This window comes from Xenopus laevis, chromosome 1S, assembly GCF_017654675.1.
Source record: "Xenopus laevis strain J_2021 chromosome 1S, Xenopus_laevis_v10.1, whole genome shotgun sequence".
NCBI classification, from domain to species: domain Eukaryota; kingdom Metazoa; phylum Chordata; class Amphibia; order Anura; family Pipidae; genus Xenopus; species Xenopus laevis.
In genome coordinates, this window is record NC_054372.1 from 91,960,164 (window position 1) to 91,979,507 (window position 19,344).

Genomic DNA, 19,344 nt, shown 5'->3' on the forward strand with positions numbered 1-19,344 from the left:
CAGACAATGCAGTACAAGATCAGGAAACAGAGTCTGAATCAAAACCAACAGAATCAGAATCAGCATGGTCAGTAAACGGGCAAAGGTCGGTACAGGCAGCAAAGAAGCAGTAGTCAGGAACAGGCAAGGGTCAAGGATCAAGATCCGAACAAAAGAGGCGCACCCAGGAACTATGAAGATAGACCTACATTGGGCAATGTGAAAAAGGAAGATGCGCCTTCAAATATCTGAAATGTGAGCCAAGCACGATGACGCCAGACACAGATATGGGTCAAAAACCTGGAAGTGAAGCAAACCTACATCAAATTCGGATCAGAGCACAACATACTTGGTACCATTACAGTTTTGTGCACCAAATAAACACTTCTATTGTTTGTATTAATATATGGATCCTCCAAATCCAGACTTATAAAAGAAGTTAATTACTGTCATCTGGCTTTGGAGTGATCTTTTGAGTGCCTGACATTTATCCAGCATGGATTTTAGCACAATGTATTAGGAGAACTAAGTCAATTAAAAGCAACAAGCTATTTCTTGATGTATGCAAATACTGAAGCAAATTTATGGACAAGGTAAAATATTAATTGGTTACTACAGGCAACTGCACTAGGCAAGTTAGAAGCCATAGTCTAATTAACATTCCAGATCCAGAAAACTTAAAAGTGGCATGTAAACACATAGTAATAGCTAAAAACTTGCAAGCCACCTTAAGATGTTTTTGTGCAAATTTGTTTGCATTAACTGTGAGACTTTTTTTTTTTAAATAAAACACATACTGTATATCAGTATGCAACAAAGATAACTTAGTGATCACTAATTCAGACTGTTCCTATTGTAAACTGCAAGGCATAATTACCACTGTCAATGATGATCTACAAATTATTGCCTTTAAATGACAATATACATGGAATTAATTTTACTCTACAGTGCATGGTTCAACTGCCTGCAGAGCTTAGGGATTTTGTTTTCTGTTTGAATAACAAAACACAGCCCAAAAGTGCTGAAGCACTGGGTTTTTTTTCGGTTTAACCCTTGCCCTATGATGTACACCTAGAATTTAATGTAAAGACTTGTGCTTCACTCTGTCTGCAGCTCTGATTGGCATAATGAAACATATAATACTTATTTGAAAGTGTCTGACAGCCACTCTATCTTTCTATGTTGGCGAGTGGATACCAAACCGAAACCAGTATAGGGCCCCTTAAAATTACATAATGCAAGGAACATGTATACTCTCATACAGATTTTGGTTAGGGATGCACAGAACCCCACTTTTCAGGGTTAAGGCCAATCCCCAAATTCAAGGGTATGAACTTGGGTGAATAACAAACCAAAGCCAACCCCTTCCTGCTCGCAGAAAAAGCTGGAGAACATACCTAATGCACGTGAATCACCCACCTAAATGGAAAATTTATATAGGGTCAGTTGTATCTGAAGGGAGGGGGAGCAGTTTGTAATTTTACCAAAGGCTTCAATGTACAACGTGTGTGGAGTTGAAGGTTGGCTTTTGTTCTATTTATTAGAATGTTATTCAATTATTGAATATAAATCAGCTTATTAAAATAGAATTTAACAAGATTATCTAGCAGAGTAGAGAGGATAACAACTGAGATTACATAGAAAGAGGTTAAATGGAGAACACACACACAGCAATTACTAAGTTAGCTAAGAAACATTTCAGAGCAATTTTAAATGTGGTATCAGGATTCAGCTGGTGCATGTAGAAGGGATCTTTGGAAGGGGCTGCCATGGACTTCATGCAGCACACAAGAAATACTTTAAGATACTGAGGTAGCACTTTGGTGTATTCTAGGAGGAAACCAATGGCTATGGTTTAAATATCCTTACAAGAATTGAATGGCAATTTCTGAGATTTTCCCAGAGGAAATTTCACTTAATACCCCATAAAAGCCAGTATTTCTATGTAACAATGTATATACTGTTTTCTCTTCCACGCATCTGTATAGCTGCTTTGTTCTTCCCTGTGCCCTAAACGACCGCCTTCTACACTGCCAAGCGACAGAACAGATCTTTGAATAATCACCTCTTTAAAGACATTAAAAGACTGAGCAATCACGCTGATATTTTTAAAATGTTGAATGCAATCCAGACAAATATAAAGACATGAAAAACTGAAAGGATAAAAAAAAAGCAGTCTGTCTTAGCAATGATATTATTGCCTTAATTACACTTAAAGATCCTGTAGACTGCAGTAGCAATCTATTCCAGTAGCTACATTTTTTAAATATCCCTGATAAATACATCCCAGTGATTAAATAAATTAACATACAGTATCCACACAGTTAAGAAAAAACATAAACAGCAGAATATCATGATCCAATATATATATGTGCCCCTAATGGGCAACCAAGACCCTGCTTCAGCACTGCCAAGCGACAGAACAGATGTTTGGATAATCGCCTCTTTGAAGACATTAAAAGACTGAGCAATCACTCTGATATTTTTAAAATGTTGAATGCAATCCAGACAAATATAAAGACATGAAAAACTGAAAATACAGAAAAAAGTAGTCTGTCTTAGCAATGATATTATTGCCTTAATTACACGTAACGATCCTGTAGACTGCAGTATCTAAATTTTTTAAATTTCCCTGATAAATACATCCCAGTGATTAAATAAATTAACCACACACAGTTGAGAAAGAACATAAAAAATAGCAGAATTACATGATCCATATATTTATTCCATCAAGTAAATAATACAAAACATAAAGGCCCCATAAAAATAGGCCCTACGCGTTTTGACCTTTTAAGGTCTTCATCAGGGGAAAAAAATATACATAAGAATTTTTGTTCTTATGTATATTTTTGCCCCTGATGAAGACCTTAAACGGTCGAAATGCGTGAGCCTATATTTATGGGGCCTTTATATTTTGTATTATTTACTTGATGGAATAAATATATTTTTTCAATTTCTGAGTGTGCAGTCTTCACCTTTGGAACATTATGTAAAATCACTGCACGATACCAGGCTCATGTGTATAAAGTATCCTGCACCACAATGGAAAGCTATTGGCTGTTGCATCTTAGACTTGAAGAAGGTGAAAATTGCAGAATACATTTGGTAGATTAAAGTTAATTGCTATGGGAAACAGTACAGAAACCATTTGATTAGGAAAGTTAATGCTGAACCTGCTACAGAAAATGATGACTCTGGCTGTCACTTACAATTGTAATAAATGGTGCCACATATTAAACATTTGGACACAGGATGTAACAACTTTACAGGGACCATCCACTGAGAAGGGGCAGTTACTTTTTGTTGACTAAACATTCATCCATCACCTACAACAACCTCCAAGCTATCCACTTATTGAATAAGTGCAACGGAACATGGACCAATGGGTATATTTTAATATTTGAATGATGTAACATCAATTCCCTATACTAACCTTATAAAGTGAATAAACTTCCAGAATTTAATTTAGGTGTAGGCAGAATAAGCATATGCCTTGGGCACAACTAGGAAATGGTTTTCAATAACAAGACACCAGAGTAAATAAGAAGAATGATTGAGTAAGTGTGCATGCATGCAAGCAATGGGTGGTGCTAGTGGTGCAGGTAGGGCAGGTCACTGAACCAAGTAGCTTTGTAGCCAATACTATTATGAATTTTAGCACTAGGGCCCTATTAATACATTAATGACACTGAGACATTTTGTGTATTAGCTACTAAAAATACTCCTTTAAACAAAACAGGGATCTCAACTACATCAAAGTCATCCCTGGACTGGCCAGTCCTACACTGACTTTTACCTGATTCGTTAAACATTCCATAGCTTCTTTATACATTTTAAACATGGACTAAGTTTTACCTGCAACTTGCTTGTTTTCAAGATTAAAACTGCCAAATGGTTGCCCTTTAATTGGCCACCACTGGGATCACTTGACTGTAGCTGGAAAGCTTGAGTGAATATGTTTTGTAAAGGATTTTAAAGTGTTTGGACTAAACTGGCAGATTGAAACACTAGTTTATGGAGAACCAGTAATCATCCATTCCATGTCTGTAAAAGTGTACTACATTCAAACATGTTAAAGGTTATACACAGATAAATGCTGTGAAATACAGCTAAGAGAATAGAGAAATTCAGAGAGAATGTTCTCCAATGAGGAGTTGCAGACTGAATATACACGAGCAACCACACAGGCACAACAAAGCCTCTTAAAGGAGAGGGCACCAATAACAGCCAATGAGAATAAACATTTGACACTTGTACCATCTGGTGTCTTATTTGAGCAGACCATACACTCCCAAAATGTTTTTGAAAAAAAATTAATTTAGAAGAGGGAGAAAACTGCAAGATATTGGCAAAACACTGTTTGGACACTAAACATTCATTGGCAACACTGAATTCTCCTCCTTTACAAAGGGAAAATGCTTGAGGTAAATTATTACTACAGTGGACAGTTATGTACATCGTAACCATATTGTCTTAATGAACAGATTTGTGATGCAAGTTATAATTAAAAGATGCATGAATCAGGTTTGTTGTCATTGGATTCTAGGCTGTATATAATTGTTGACTATAATGTACATGGACGGGGGGGGGTCTATATATATATATATATATATATTTATTTATTTATTTATTTTTTAAGCTGGCCAACTACGTCAAAGTCATCCCATATCTGGCTAGTCCTACACTCAATTTTCATTTGATTCATTAAGAATTATATTGCTTCATTATGCATTTTACAAAGGGACTAAAGCTGGCCACAGATGCAAAGATCCGATCACACGAATCATCGTACGATCGGACTTCCCTATATCCCGACCTGCCACTAACCATTTCGATCAAATATAATAGAAAAGAACAGATCAGCCGATGTTTTGCCCCTGACAGCAATCGTAAGAAAGTTATGTCTGACCAAAGCTAGTGACAGTCTCCCTCCGAAAATCGTACGATCGGCAATACATGCAGAGATATTATCGGCAGCCGACAGAAATCTTTTAACCTGTCAGATTGACCAAATGACCGATCTCCGCCCGACGAAAAATGTCTGGACTCTCCACACACGGTCCGAAAATCGTACGAATCAAGGCAAGATTATTGAATCCAACGTTTCAGTTGAAAGTTCCTGTGTGGAAATGAAACGTAGGATTTAATAATCCTGCCTTATTTTGACACTAACTTGTTTTAAAATCCTTGGAGTGCTGGCGCTTTGCATTTTTATCCATTTTTACTTGGATTAGCACCCAGGTTGTCGTTTACGTATGGTGTGCGGATCGTATGCATATATAATACACAAAAGCCATGAATATCTTGTAAATTATATCCTTATAAACGGTGAGTTCTGATGTCATTAGTTATAAACGGTGAGTTCTGATGTCATTTCTGTCACATGACTCACTGAAATTTGTGTATTATAATAAATAAAGTACCCCCAGTTGTAAAATATGAGGATATTAGAAGTTACCTCGGAGTTCCATGACCTGTACAAAAACACTCGGCCTTCGGCCTCGTGTTTTTATATGGTCATGAAACTCCTCGGTAACTTATAATATCCTTATATTTTACAAGAGGGGGTACTTTATTCACTATATATACGTATATATATACGTATATATATATATATATATATATATATATATATATATATATATATATATATATATATATTTAGATATATTTATATATATATAGATATATCTATATATATATATATCTCTATATATATAGATATATATATATATATATATATAGATAGATATATATATATATATATATATTGAGAAAGGCTCTGGAAGGGCCGAAACGTTAGTCCATAGTTCTTTAATAAATTATTATTTATTTTTCTAAGACCTGTGATTGCTGATCTATTTCTCTGTTTTGTAAAATTTACTCCTTGATCGTGCTCCCAGGCATATTTATTCATTTTTTCGTCAGTGCTGGCATCCCTTGGAATATGAATATATATATATATATATATATATATATATATATATATATATATATATATATATATATATATATATATATATATATATATATATATCTCCATATACTATAATTTTCATACAGTATGTGAAGGTACTAACATCCTGAACTGTACTAACTTCCTGACCTGTATATAAATGAAGTATTTGTCTCTTAAATGCTGTAAAAAACAACTTTAGTAAAGATTAACAGTGTATAGCTGGATACTTTTAATGTCTGAGTATGTTAAAAAAAAATTTTTGATATTTATTCAGCTTTTCACTCCACATAAAAATAGGAAAAGAATAACAATAGCAGGAAATCCTTAGGAAATACTGAAGTCTATCGTAACTCATAAAGATACTTCAAAACAACAGCTTGTGATCCTATTTCTCTGCCTCTTTGCACACAGAGTACAGGGTAGATGTAGCAATGTAACCCTAATACCCAAGAGGAATATGTGGTGTCCATTCAGTTTAAAAGATAATCTCAGTTAAAGTGGCAGTATACCCTGTTTTAAAACTAGTTGAATTAATAGAATAGGGCTTGTGCTGAAAATACTTTTAGCCTATTGTTTTGACCCATATTTCTTGCGCTAAACAGGGCATATCCAAGCTACTCCATGTTTGGGTGTTGCAAGGCAGATTTTGATTACCAGAGCTGTTTTCAATCCCTCTGCATAACAGATTTCTGTTTATTTGTGCATTGGTAATCTAATTATCTCTATTTATCACAAGAACCACACATGGAGTATCTTCAATTTAAATTAGTAAATCATTTGGATTTACATATGTGACCGCATAGAAATCAGAATTAATAATTGAACAGCCCTGTTAAATCAGCTTCTATGACACAGGTAAAATAATTTTCTGCAAATACTTTGATAAATTCTGATGAACCCTTAGCTTAGCGTCTCAAAACAAACCCAGAGCACACTTGAAATTTGCAGTAACAAACGATGGCCTAACAAAATCCAAGATGGAGAGCTACTGTGGTCAGCTTTGATGGTCTGGATCATCACTTTTAAAGAGCTAGTGTTGGTTCAGTTAGTTCAGTATACAGAGTACATTTCAGGCCAGATTCATTCTACGGTTTGGGGATGGGTGGTATTTAAAAGCAACTTTCAGTTGGCAGTGTAACACTTAATGCGGTAGACCCCGATATAACTTCAGTAAAAGTTGACCCAATATTGGGTCACTTAATGCAGTCCCCTGCATTAGATGTTCTCAGTATTAAATATTTTATAGAGAAGTCTCTCTGCAGCTAATTTATACGATATGCGACACATTTAATTGATACATTACAATGATGCTGTCAGGGCCCAAAGGCTCCGGTTGGGAATTACGGATCAAGGAGGAAGTAGCAGCCACCAAACACAGTTTGAGGTATCCAAGGGGTTAAGAAGTTCAACATAGTCTAGTCTAGGCAAAGGGTCAATTCAGGCAGCAAGAGTTCAATAAATGGTGAAACAGGCAGAGTTCAAGATCAGGAATCAGTAGAAATAGTTATTTAGCGCATCCAGGAACACACAAGGTACCTGCAGGGCTCTGGCGTCTCTTTAAGAGCAATTCTCATGGCAAAATGAGCGTGATGACATCACACATCATGCGCTGACATTACACGCTGGCACTGCACGCCATGTGATCAAAACATTGCAACATGCCATGAGCATCCTCTGGGCGCCGCCATCGGCACTGAAGACTAAAGGAGCACCACGGGCACTCCTTACAGAGGCATGCAAAACTCAGAGAGTATGCCCAGTACCTGAAGTTGTCACTACCTCTAATAAGTATACATACAATGTATCAAAATGTAAGTGTTTACAGACTTGGAACCCCAGCCTAAAAGAGTCATAAAAATAAAGGTGAGAATTAAATTTGGATTGTAGTTCCTGACATCAGAATTCAGATCTTTAAATTGTTAGGAGTGGGGTTTTGCTACATTTAGTGCTGTCTGAGGCAAGGTTTTCATGTTGCCACTTGACATGTTCCCAGCAGTTGAAATCTTCTCACATTTACAATCCTTTTCTTCACATTCTGGCATTTTGTTAATGATTTTGTTCATTTATCAAAGTAGGTCCTCCTTGCCAACATGTACGTTTTTGCCAGTAATCCATCTTTAAGCAGTTGCTTTCTATGGTATCCTATAGGCTATACTTTTCCAGTTGCTTAAAATGTGTATCTGTCTAATGACCAGAGCAAAGGGGCGCTCTGCAATTTGCATCAGAAATGCTTTTGTTGGCACATTTGGGGTACGGCTCAGTGAGCAGTATGCAAGGATACTCATATGTCCACCCACATGCTGCCTCATAAATGCAGTGATTTACAGTGCGGGCAAGTCACTGCAAAATTAACAATAAACGAAAAACAGCTGCACAGTTCCGTAATGGATCAAAATGGATGTACGTAATTTATCTAATCGGATGAAGGATAGGCAAATCCTGCTCACCCGGTAACAGACGTGACCTGGGTGTAAAAACCCCAGGTCCAGCGCTTGAATAAATGATTCAAATAAACGGTCGCTGAAGTATAAGTGGAAAAACACTCACCCGTAGTCTTTAGTGGTCCGGGTGCATCGCCCCAAACCCGTAGCAGGGGGTGTGTGCACAGTTGAGTATAGAGGAAAAGGCAAGCACAGCCGGACGTCACTTCGTAGGGTAAAATTTCAACTTTTATTTCAAATACATTAAAACCAGAATGTCCTGACGCGTTTCGTATCTAAGCGATACGTAGTCATCTACCATCCTACTGCATACGGCTGTAAAAAGGGTACAACTCAGCTCCCCAGCTACAACCTGGAAAAAGTATGTTTGGCAGTCCTAGTCCTTGAACCAGTGTTGAAAAATGTAGTATACTGTCCCTTTAATGGTACATGGGTTGTTTGCTAAGGCAGAAAACAGCAGTGGTCAAACAAATATTCACTAGTGAATGCTTCATATAGAGATGTATGGTAAACACTGCTTATGGCAAGCCTGTCTGGAAAACTGGTCTACCACTTAGAACTGTACATTACAGCATTTCTGGTCTGCTGTCACTACATGGTTTTCAACCTGCAGCATATTAATCTGCAAAGAACACTGACAGAAATGAAGAGAAATAAATCACATGACAGGCTAATTTCCACTTGGACATCTACTGCACAAGAAAGGTCTATATCATAAATGCAACACCACAAAATATTTTTCCAGTTTGCAGTAAGCATCTGAGCCACATCAATGAAATTCTGACAAGATTCATATCAAAATAGAAACTGTCATTTTTTTCCATAATGCCATAAACTTCATAGCCTTGTGTGCCATTGCCCTAAAGGTAGCTTTAGTTGCTAATTTTCCACAGATGCTGCTTAGAAATGTATCCACTAATTCTATCAACTAAATGTAGCAAATTGTAACAGTTCAGAATCTGCTCCTGGATCACTAAACTGCCAGACTGAAACATTAGAGACAGGAAAATAAAACTTTAAATTTACATTTTTGGAAACATTTTAAAAATAAAATATGGAAAATAACTGATTTTTTTTTATGGTGAGAAATCTGAAAACAACTGAACTGAAAAAAAAAACACCTACGTGTGTTTTGTGAGTTCCAAACATAACCCTCTATTCAAGGGGTCCACAACCCTTTTTACCCATGAGCCACATTCAAATGTAAAAAGAGTTGGGGAGCAACATAATCATGAAAAAAGTCCCTGAGTATGGCAAACAATGGCTGTGATTGGCTATTTGGTAGCCCCTATGTGGACTGGCAGCCTACAGGAGGCTTTACTTGGCAGTACACCTTATTTTTAAGCAACCAAAAGCTGCCTCCAAACCAGTAAGCACCTGCTTTGAGGCCACTGAAACCAACATTCAAGGAGTTGGTGAGCAACATGTAGCTCGTGAGCCACTGGTTGGGGATCACTGCTCTATTATATAGTCTTCTGAATGCACATCAAGGGTATGAAAATGCAGCATGTTCCTCAACTATTAACGCATGTGAGTACAACCATATAAAATATAATGGAATTGATTAACTGATGCGTTTAGGTGTGTGAACCTGTGCCTTAAACATACCAAGAAGCAACACTCATGTGTAAAAGTCCTTTTAAAAATGACAGCAGCCATAACTACATTGTGCCATTTTACAGTTGAACTTGGCTTGGGATCCACTGGATATAGAATAAAAAGAAATGTGGCAGACAAAAGGTTACAACCAGGTATGAAAAGAAAAAAGATGAAAACAAACATTCCTCTGTATGGAGTTTCTACTCATGTCTACTGCAAATATTTTTAAATTCCACAAGAATGTCTAAGAGCCAGCCAGTATCAATTTACAGAATTCCAGTTGTTCAAATCCTGATGGAAATTTGTGGCGAGAGAAGTACGACACAATTTATGAATAAAAGAGTTAGGCTCACTATGAAGTAAATAATAGGACACCAAAATGGGGCTTATTTATCCACACTGGCCAAATGTGCACCTGGGCAGTAATCAATCAAAATATTGCTTTCATTGTTTTACTTGCAGCTGGCTGCAAAACATGTAATTACTGACTGGTTTTTATAGGTTACTGTCCAGATGCAAATATGTTTTTTTCATAAACGACCCCCAGTTTCTCTATAGGGACCCCAGCAATCGTACTACAATTCCCACAACAGTCTCCAGCTGTAGGGTGATGCTGAATGTTGTAATTCAATAGCAGCTGGAGGTGTACAGATTGGACATTGCTGAGGTCATATTGTATGTTTCTGTATACAACTGCAAATTTTAGCACAGAATCAGTGTTCTAGACTAGAAAGCACACAACAGACTGTCTACAGATGTAGGGGGATGTTGAGTGTTGTAATCCAACAGCATCTGGAGGTGCGCAGGTTGGACATCCCTAAGGTCAAATTGTATGTTTCTGTAAACAACACAATTGCTATTCTAAACTATAAAACACACAACAGATCCCAGACAGTTACATTCTACTTAAAGGGGAACTATCGCGAAAATGAAAATGTAATATAAGCTTCCTCATAATGAAGTAAGAAACTTTCAAAATACAAACAATTAAAAATTCTGCATTGTTTCAGAAATAATCAAGTTTGTTTTCGCTATCCCTCTCTCAGCATCTGTTTCTCCTCGTTCTGCCTTCATTCAGGAGTTAGGTGCAGTAACGGAACTAGGTGGGGACGGGCCCTGGTGCAGGCCATGCAGCCGGGCCCGCTCCCACCCTTGTCCGTGTGATTTTTCTCTGCGCCTGCAGCCGACTCCAGCGCGCGCGATCTGCCGGGGGGGGCCTGCGGGGGTGCGGGCGCTGGCCCAGTTGCACCCCCTGCTCCCCTGGTAGTTACGCAGTTACGCCCCTGGTTAGGTGTCAGATGAATGATCCAATATATCTTATAGTGGGGGCTCCTTTTGTCTAGAAGATGTATTAGAGCTCAGTCTATTAAAATCAACAGACTTAATGTCTTTCTACATGCAGAATTTGTGCAAAAGGAAGTTGTTTTGTTAGATTTTGTCTGTACTGGAATCAGTTATTTGAGTGAGCTCCAATACATCTGTTAGGAAAGGAAGCCCCCCCCCCTATAAGATATATTGGATCATTCATCTGACACCCAACTGCTGCATGAAGACAGAATGAAGAGAAAGATGCTGAGAGAGGAATATAAATTTGATTATTTCAGAAATGGTACAGAATTGTTAATTGATTGTATTTAGAACCTTTTTTTTATTTCAGTATGCTGAAGCTAATATTAAAGTCTAATTTTTGCGATAGTTTGGTGTATATTTTGGTGTATGTCAAGTTTAACCTCTTTTTCAAATAAATCCTACTTGGTGGGTTCCTGGGATTTTTAAGGACCCCCCCCCCCCTCACCTCATCCTCAAAATAGTAAAATTCCAATAAGCTTCATATTGTTTTTTCTATCTGCATTGTTTCCACCAGTGTATTGTGCAGAGCTGCCAACATGTTACCACTCTATAAATATAGAAAAGAGCATCGTGACTGGCAAGTAGATGGTGTATCTACCTCGATGTTTCAATCCAAACCACTCCAGCGACATGTCTCTTACTCCTAAGATGTCAATAACAGTGCATAGTTGATTCTCAAGGGGTTAAATTAAAGTGACAGACTTTTTTTTATATATTTTGAAGCTGATTTGGAATTGTCCAGCACGTGTAATTGTGGGTTTAAATAGGTTACATGGCACTGCTGATCTGTGTGCAGGGAGTCTCTCTAATTAGGCCAGGTAACCCTTGGTTCTCCAGCTGTTCCCTCCTGCCAACTAAGCGCCGAAAAGAGGTTGGAATAAGGTTTGGGCTGTAACAGCTGGACTGAGTTTCCCTAGCGCTGTAAAGAACAGAACAAGCAAGCAAGGGTGTGAGCCTGACAAGCACTGAGTACAATGAAAGCAGGAGAGTTTATCCATAGACACACTGATGAGAGTTTTAAGAAGGAACAATTAACATACACAACTGTGTATGGACGCGAAAGTCACAAAACGAAAGAGCAGAATGTGAAGAGAAATGTGAATGCCCTAGTCAAGGGGAACTGAAGTGAATTCAATCAAGAGTAAAGACAAAAGCTTTCCTACACAATAGTTAAGTGTGACAAGATTACAAAAACCTACAGTAATTACGGTAAACACGCTTCTGAGTTACCCTGAGGCTATAACTACTGCTATTAACCGCTTCGACACCAGAACTTACCTGCTGCCCCTCCTGCTCAGGACTGTCCAAATGAAATAGAACGTCAAACTCCGGACGGGCAGCTCCGCCCACCAATGAGGGGTGGGCAATGTTGTGTTTCCTCCAATCTTCCAGTACGGGTGGGAATTTGGCACCGTATATAAACCAGTGACTGCGCTTTTGAGGGACGATTTTTGGGAGATGGTTTTATGGGCTGTGAACGCGTGGTTGGTAGGAATATGGTTTGTTTGTACAGCTATTCAAAAACATGGCGCTATTTCTATTTTAGCAGCATAAACACGTGTTTCATTATTACATTACTTTATTATACACGCCCTCAAGTGGATCGAAAAGCTTGGTAAAATGATTTATTGCTTTAAAAAAAAAAGTACTTTATTCTTTACAGTTCATTTTATGCTGTCCATTGTGGTACAAAAGCTTATTTCTAAACTAGTTTCAGCATGTAAAAAGATGTGAATGTTTTATGCCGTCAAGAGGAAGTGTTGTACAATATGAATTTACACCTCTTTCATGGGTTTGGTAGGTCCCAAGGAACAGCTGCTGGACAAAGTAATTAAAGGAAAAGTAACACCAAATAGATTAAAGTTTATAAAAATAATAAAAAATAGAGGGTATGTTGCTGGTAAAAGCTGTGTGTTTGCTTCAAAAACTCTACTATAGTTTAACTATACAAGCTGCTGTGTAGCCATGGGGGCAGTCATTCAAATGGAAAAAAGGAGAAAAGTCACAGGTTACATAGCACATAACAGATAAGCCCTGTCCAATACAATGGTGTTTTATCTGTTATCTGCTATGTAACCTGCGCCTTTTCTCTTTTTTCAATATATTGATAATGGGTTGAGTGCAGAGTACTTTTTGTATTTGTCTGTATGAATTCTGTGGTCACAACCTCATTGCACCCCCGCCTAATGGTTCAAAATTGGTGAGCACAACTTTTCCTTGTTTGTTATAGTTTATACTGGAGCAGTGGCCAGCTCCATGTTGTAGCTCCTACCCTTTCCAGCTATAGTCCCTTTGTAAAATGTATAATGAAGCAATAGAATTCTTAATGAATCAGTTATTTATTTTTTTATTCAGCAGCTCTCCCGCTAGCAATTTCAGCAATATGAATTGAATAAGAGACTGCAATATGAATAGGAGATGCCTGAATAGAAAGATGAGCAATAAAAGGTAGCAATAACAATATATTAGTAGCCTTACAGAGCATTTGTTTTTTAGATGGGGTCAGTGACCCCCATCTGAAAGCTGCGTCGATAATGATAAATAAATAATGAAGACCAATTGAAAAGTTTCTTCTAATTAACCATTCTAAAATATACTATAAGTTAACTTAAAGGTGAACCACCCCTTTAAGAGGGAGCCGGAGAGAGTTTTTTAGCGATGCAGACCCTGCAGTCCTTTTCCCTGCCCCCCCCCCCATGACCACGGGGTCTGCTTCCTCTATAGTTACGTGCCTGGTTAATAGGGATGCCCTGAATCCACTATTTTTATTTCGGCCAAACCCCAGAATCCTATGCGAAAGATTCAGCCGAATACCTAACTGAATCCGAATTTGTAAGTATGCATATTAGGGGTGGGAAGTGGAAAACATTTTTACTTCCTTGTTTTGTGACAAAAAGTCACGCAATTTCCCTCCCCGTCCCTAATTTACATCTGCAAATTAGGATCCAGGCGGAAGGATTCGGCCGAATCCAAATCCTGCTGAAAAAGGGCTAATCCCAAATCGAATCCTGGATTTGGTGCATCCCTACTGGTTAAAGAGTTGGTGACCCCCCCCCCCCACCCTTAGAGCTGCTGTATAAGGTAAAAAATAAACTTTACACTTCAATATTAGAAAAATGGTCACACTTCAATATTAGAAAAATGGTCACACATAGAAAATAGAAAGTAATTGGGAAAAAGTCTTTAATTCTGGTGAACTATCTGAAAACAACTGAACTGAAAAAAGTGTTCGAAGGTGAAAAACTCCTTTAAGGCACAAAATGTTTGTGTCTTTAATATATTGATAATGGATTGAGTGTTGAGGAGCTTTTGTATTTGTCTATAACATACTGTATCTGGATACCAGCTTAAGATCTTATTCAGAAGTATGAATGACTTGTGACATTAGCCTAAAGGGATGAGGTAAAGTGAACAAAATACATAGTCAGATAATCTGGTCCAGACTCTAAAGATTGCCAGTCCAGCCTGGTGAGATTATTTATTTTCCAGGCCATTAACCATAGAAAATTTCCAGCACAGTATACTATAAGCTTCAAACTTACAACTTACTCATTCTTAGGGAGCATTTATTTTTTTGTATAATGAAAGTAACACAGTGACTTCGGGCACAGTGGCAATTGGCAGTGGGGGGGGCAGGGCTTGGGTAGACGGACAGAAGATATACTGTATATGCCCAGCAAAACCCCATTGTTGCACCCAAGGCATGTGCCTCTTCTGTCCCTGCTATCCCAAGTTCTGGCCCTAAATGTGATATTTGTTAATATGCTAAAGATCGACAATAAAATTGTGATTATAAAAAAAAAAAAACCATCAAGCTTAATCAGAATAATCTTTTAACAATCAAACTTGGAAAAAAACTCAAATTTGAAAATGCTTATGTGTCTGGGTATTCTGTCAAATTGCAGAAGGCTTACTATAAGCTGCCATAGACTGGTGTTTGTTATGTTTTGGGTAGCCAAGGATGAGTAGAGTATAACAGTGCTTTATTAGCAGAGACTCATGCAGCCATTATACAACAGTAACTTTCACTTTTAAGCTACCAGGAAGTATGCACAGTATAAGTATGAGCACAGGGACATCTACAGTCCATTTGTATAAACACCACATATTCCCCATATAGTAGGAAAGCATTTGGACAACTATAATAAAAGGAACAATTAAACAGTATGCATTTTAAAACAATATTATACATTCTTCACATAACAAAGTCCTTGGTCCATGCAGGTAGTTTTCTGATTCTCTCGGTACGCCTTATAGGTTCACTTTCTTCAGGCCTATTGCAGTTGACATCAGGAGTAGGAAAATGTCCTTCATCAAATGGAGCTTCTCCAAAGTCATATCTAACAGGTAGGGATGCACCGAATCCACAATTTTGGATTCGGCCGAACCCCTGAATCCTTTGCAAAAGATTCGGCCGAATACCAAACTGAATCCGAACACTAATTTGCATATGCAAATTAGGTGTGGGAAGGGGAAAAAAAATTTTACTTCCTTGTTTTCTGACAAAAAGTCACGTGTTTTCCCTCCCAGCCCCTAATTTGCATATGCAAATTAAGATTCGGGTTCGGCTGGGCAGAAGGATTCGGCCAAATCTTTCTTAAAAATGGCTGAATCCTGTCCAAATCCCGAACCGAATTCTGGATTCGGTGCATCCCTACTAACAGGAGCAAGATGACTTGCATTCCATGTGCGTCCATCAGACAGTTCATATGTGTATGGTCCTAGCTGGCGTCTCACTTCAAGTGGTGAAGTAAATTTAGATTGACCTTGTTTCAGTATTCCTGGTTTCTTAATTCTGACTCAAGATCCAGGCTGAAAGTGTACGTCTCTTGCACCACGTTTTCTGTCAGTATAAGCCTTGCATTTGGCTTGTTGACGTTTCACAATTTCAGCAGTAGATGATTTTGTAGGCACTGTATTTTGTGGAAGTTTGATGTCTGCAACATGTAACTTAGTGCGCATCTGTCTGCCATGTAATAATTCAGCAGGAGATGATTGGGTTGTTGCATGGCACTTTGCTCTGTAGTTATGTAGGAACTCTGTTGTTAATACTTTCCAAGATTTCCCAGTAAGATTTGCTGTCTGTAGTGCTTCCTTCAGACTTCTGTTGAATCGCTCGATTTCTCCATTTGCTTGTGGGCAATACACTGAAGATTTCCTATGCACAATATTCCTCTCCCTCAGAAAGGATTCAAAATCATATGAGACAAACTGTGGTCCGTTGGATTACCTTCTCTGCTGAAGATTGTAGACAGAAATGTTATTACTGTAGCTGATGTTATATGAGAAACAAATGCAATTTTAGGCCATTTACTGTAATAGTCTATTAAGGTTATAGCAAATCTAGAGTCTATGGGAGCATCTGTAAAAGGCCGACAATATCAATAGCAAGTTTTTCCCATGCTGAATCAGGGAATGGTACTGGCTGAAGTGGTGGTGTATGTGTGATAGCTGTTTTGTCATGATTCTGACAAGTAACACAAGAATGAATGGCAGATACCACATCAGCATCCATTGCTGGCCACCAGTATAGTTCTCGTAGTCTTTGTTTTGTACGTACAATTCCTTGATGACTCTCATGTGCAAGTTGTATGAGCTTTTCTCGCAAGGTCTCTGGTACCAGTAAACGATGAGCTCCAAGGACAACACAGCCATCTACTAAGGACAGTTCGTGTCTAATCCTGTAGTAAGGTTGAAGACCAGGACTGCCTTTGACCATTTGCTTTGTAAGATATCCCCTAATTTTACTTGAATTGGACATGTGAGGCAAGCTTGCTTAAAATCAGCAGCTGTAACTGTAGATGATAGTAAATCAGTCAATGCTACAACTTCTATGTCCTCATCCAGTGTATAACATTTTTCAAACCTGGTTTGTATTGCATTTTGTAGTTGAAATTCATTAGCCTTGCTGACCATCTAGCTATACGCATCCCAGCTCTTCCTAGTCCCTTTGTTGTAAGCAGTGTAGTTAAAGGGCTATGATCAGTGCATAAGCTAAATTCTCTACCCCATAGGTAGGTTCTCCATTTTTCTGTTGCCCAAACACATGCTAGAGCTTCTTTTTCAACAGTGATATACTTACGCTCTGTCTCTGTAGGTGTTCTGGATGCAAATGCAACAGTTTTCTCTGTATGATCAGCATGGATCTGTGTGAGAACTGCACCAACGCCATATTCTGAAGCATCTGTAGTAACCATAGTGGGTAGTGCAGAATCAAATAAAGCTAGCGCTGGACTGTTCACAATTAGCTGTTCCACTATTTCAAAGCTATGTTGAGCAGACTCTGACCACACTAGACTTAAAGTTCCACGTAGTATTGCTCTAAGTGGCTCCACAACTGAAGCATAGTTGGGAATAAACTTAGAATACCATGAAGTAAGACCTAAGGTCTGGAAGTCAGATGGAGGAGGTGCTTGTGTAACAGCGTTGACATGGTCAGGGTCAGGCAGTAATCCATCTTGTGAGATTATATGACCCAAAAATGAAAGCTGAGTCCTGCAGAATCATTGCATTTCATAACCTTTTCTAGGTACTTGTCATGAAGATCCATAGTTGGAGCGTAGACAATTATATCATCCAAGTAGCATTCTACACCAGGTATGCCATGGAGTATAGAAGACATCAGTCTTTGAAAACAACTCTGTGCTGAAGCCAGTCCATAAGCTACACGCTTGAACCGAAACAACCCATCATGGGTGATAAATGCAGGTCTCTACTTTCCTCATGCAGTAATACTTGATGATAAGCACTCTGAAGATCCAGAGTAGAAAATAATTTTTCTCCTCTGAGTTCTGAAAATATTTCCTCTATGTGTGGCAAGGGATGATTATCCATAACAAGTGCTTTATTAGGTTCACGGAGATCAACCCACAATCGAATACCTCCAGTTTTCTTCATTGTTATAACAATTGGTTATTAGTTCCTGTGAGACAGTCTCCCTTATAGAGAAGGGCAATTGCCTCAATTTCTGGCGTACTGGTTTTACATCTGGTCTCAACTTAACTTTGTGTACAAAGTTCTTTGCACAACCCAGTGAAGTGATGCTTTGTGGTGACATTTTAGACACTGGCTGTGTGGCAGGCCCTGGTGCTGTAGTAATGAGACCATCAATTAATTGTAGCTTTCATGCAGCAAAGAGATCCCTTCCAAGTATAGCAGTACCCTTATTCACAATGTTAAAGTCAAATTTTGCAGTATTTGATTAAAATTGTACAGTCACTGGCAAGCAACCAAGCACAGGGATTGGATCCTTTAAGTAACTGACCAGTTTCGGGGCAGGTGCAACAAGTGGATCTTTTGCAAAGTATTTCAAGAAAAATATCCTTTGGTAGTATAGATCTGTATCAAGCATCAGGTTAATGGAGTGTTCCTTGTCAGCAGAAGCAGTACTGACACTGACAGTGCATATAAACTTGTCTATAATAAATGTACCAGCTTTATCCACACTTAATACTGTAAAATTTGTAGTAGTGACTTCATGAACATCTTTAGCAGAACTACGGCAGGTCTTAGCAAAATTTCCTAATTTTGTGCAGTTGCGGCACCGTTTAGCTTTGGCAGGACATGTAACATGATTTGCAGTGTGTTGTGTTGAACCACAGCGAAAGCAGTATTTTCTATTTGTATTTGCTGCACAGTTTTGCAGTGTAGGTGAATCTCTTTCCTTAGCACTGTATTTTGCCTGTGACTGTGCATTATGAGGCCACAGTGTTGAATTCACAATCTGTACATTCCCAGCAGTTCCCTGACTGAGAGTTTTAACCTCTGCCACTGCTGTTTCAATTTGGCTAGCAACTGTAATAGCCTTTGAAAGGGTTAAATCCCGCTGTAGGAGCAGTCTCTCTCTAATGCGAGGTGAGTTTGTCTTTTCCACTATTTGGTCTCTTAGCATTTCATCTGTTAGATTCCCAAACTCACAGGTAGCAACCAGCTCTCTCAAAGCTGCTGCAAATTGTTCTGTGTATTCGCCATTACGTTGTCCACGTTGGCGGAATTTATATCTTTCAGCAACCAAAT

The 19,344-nt window shown here is 38.3% G+C and overlaps 1 protein-coding gene across 1 annotated transcript in view; it reads right to left on the reverse strand.

The window, feature by feature from the left end:
• Positions 1–12,722, reverse strand: part of kank3.S (KN motif and ankyrin repeat domains 3 S homeolog) — a 53,329-nt gene extending 40,607 nt beyond the window's left edge. The window contains exon 1 of the mRNA XM_018243623.2: positions 12,607–12,722. The gene's annotated coding sequence lies outside the window, so the exon portion shown is untranslated. The remainder of the gene's footprint in view (positions 1–12,606) is intronic.
• Positions 12,723–19,344: the final 6,622 nt, after the last annotated feature.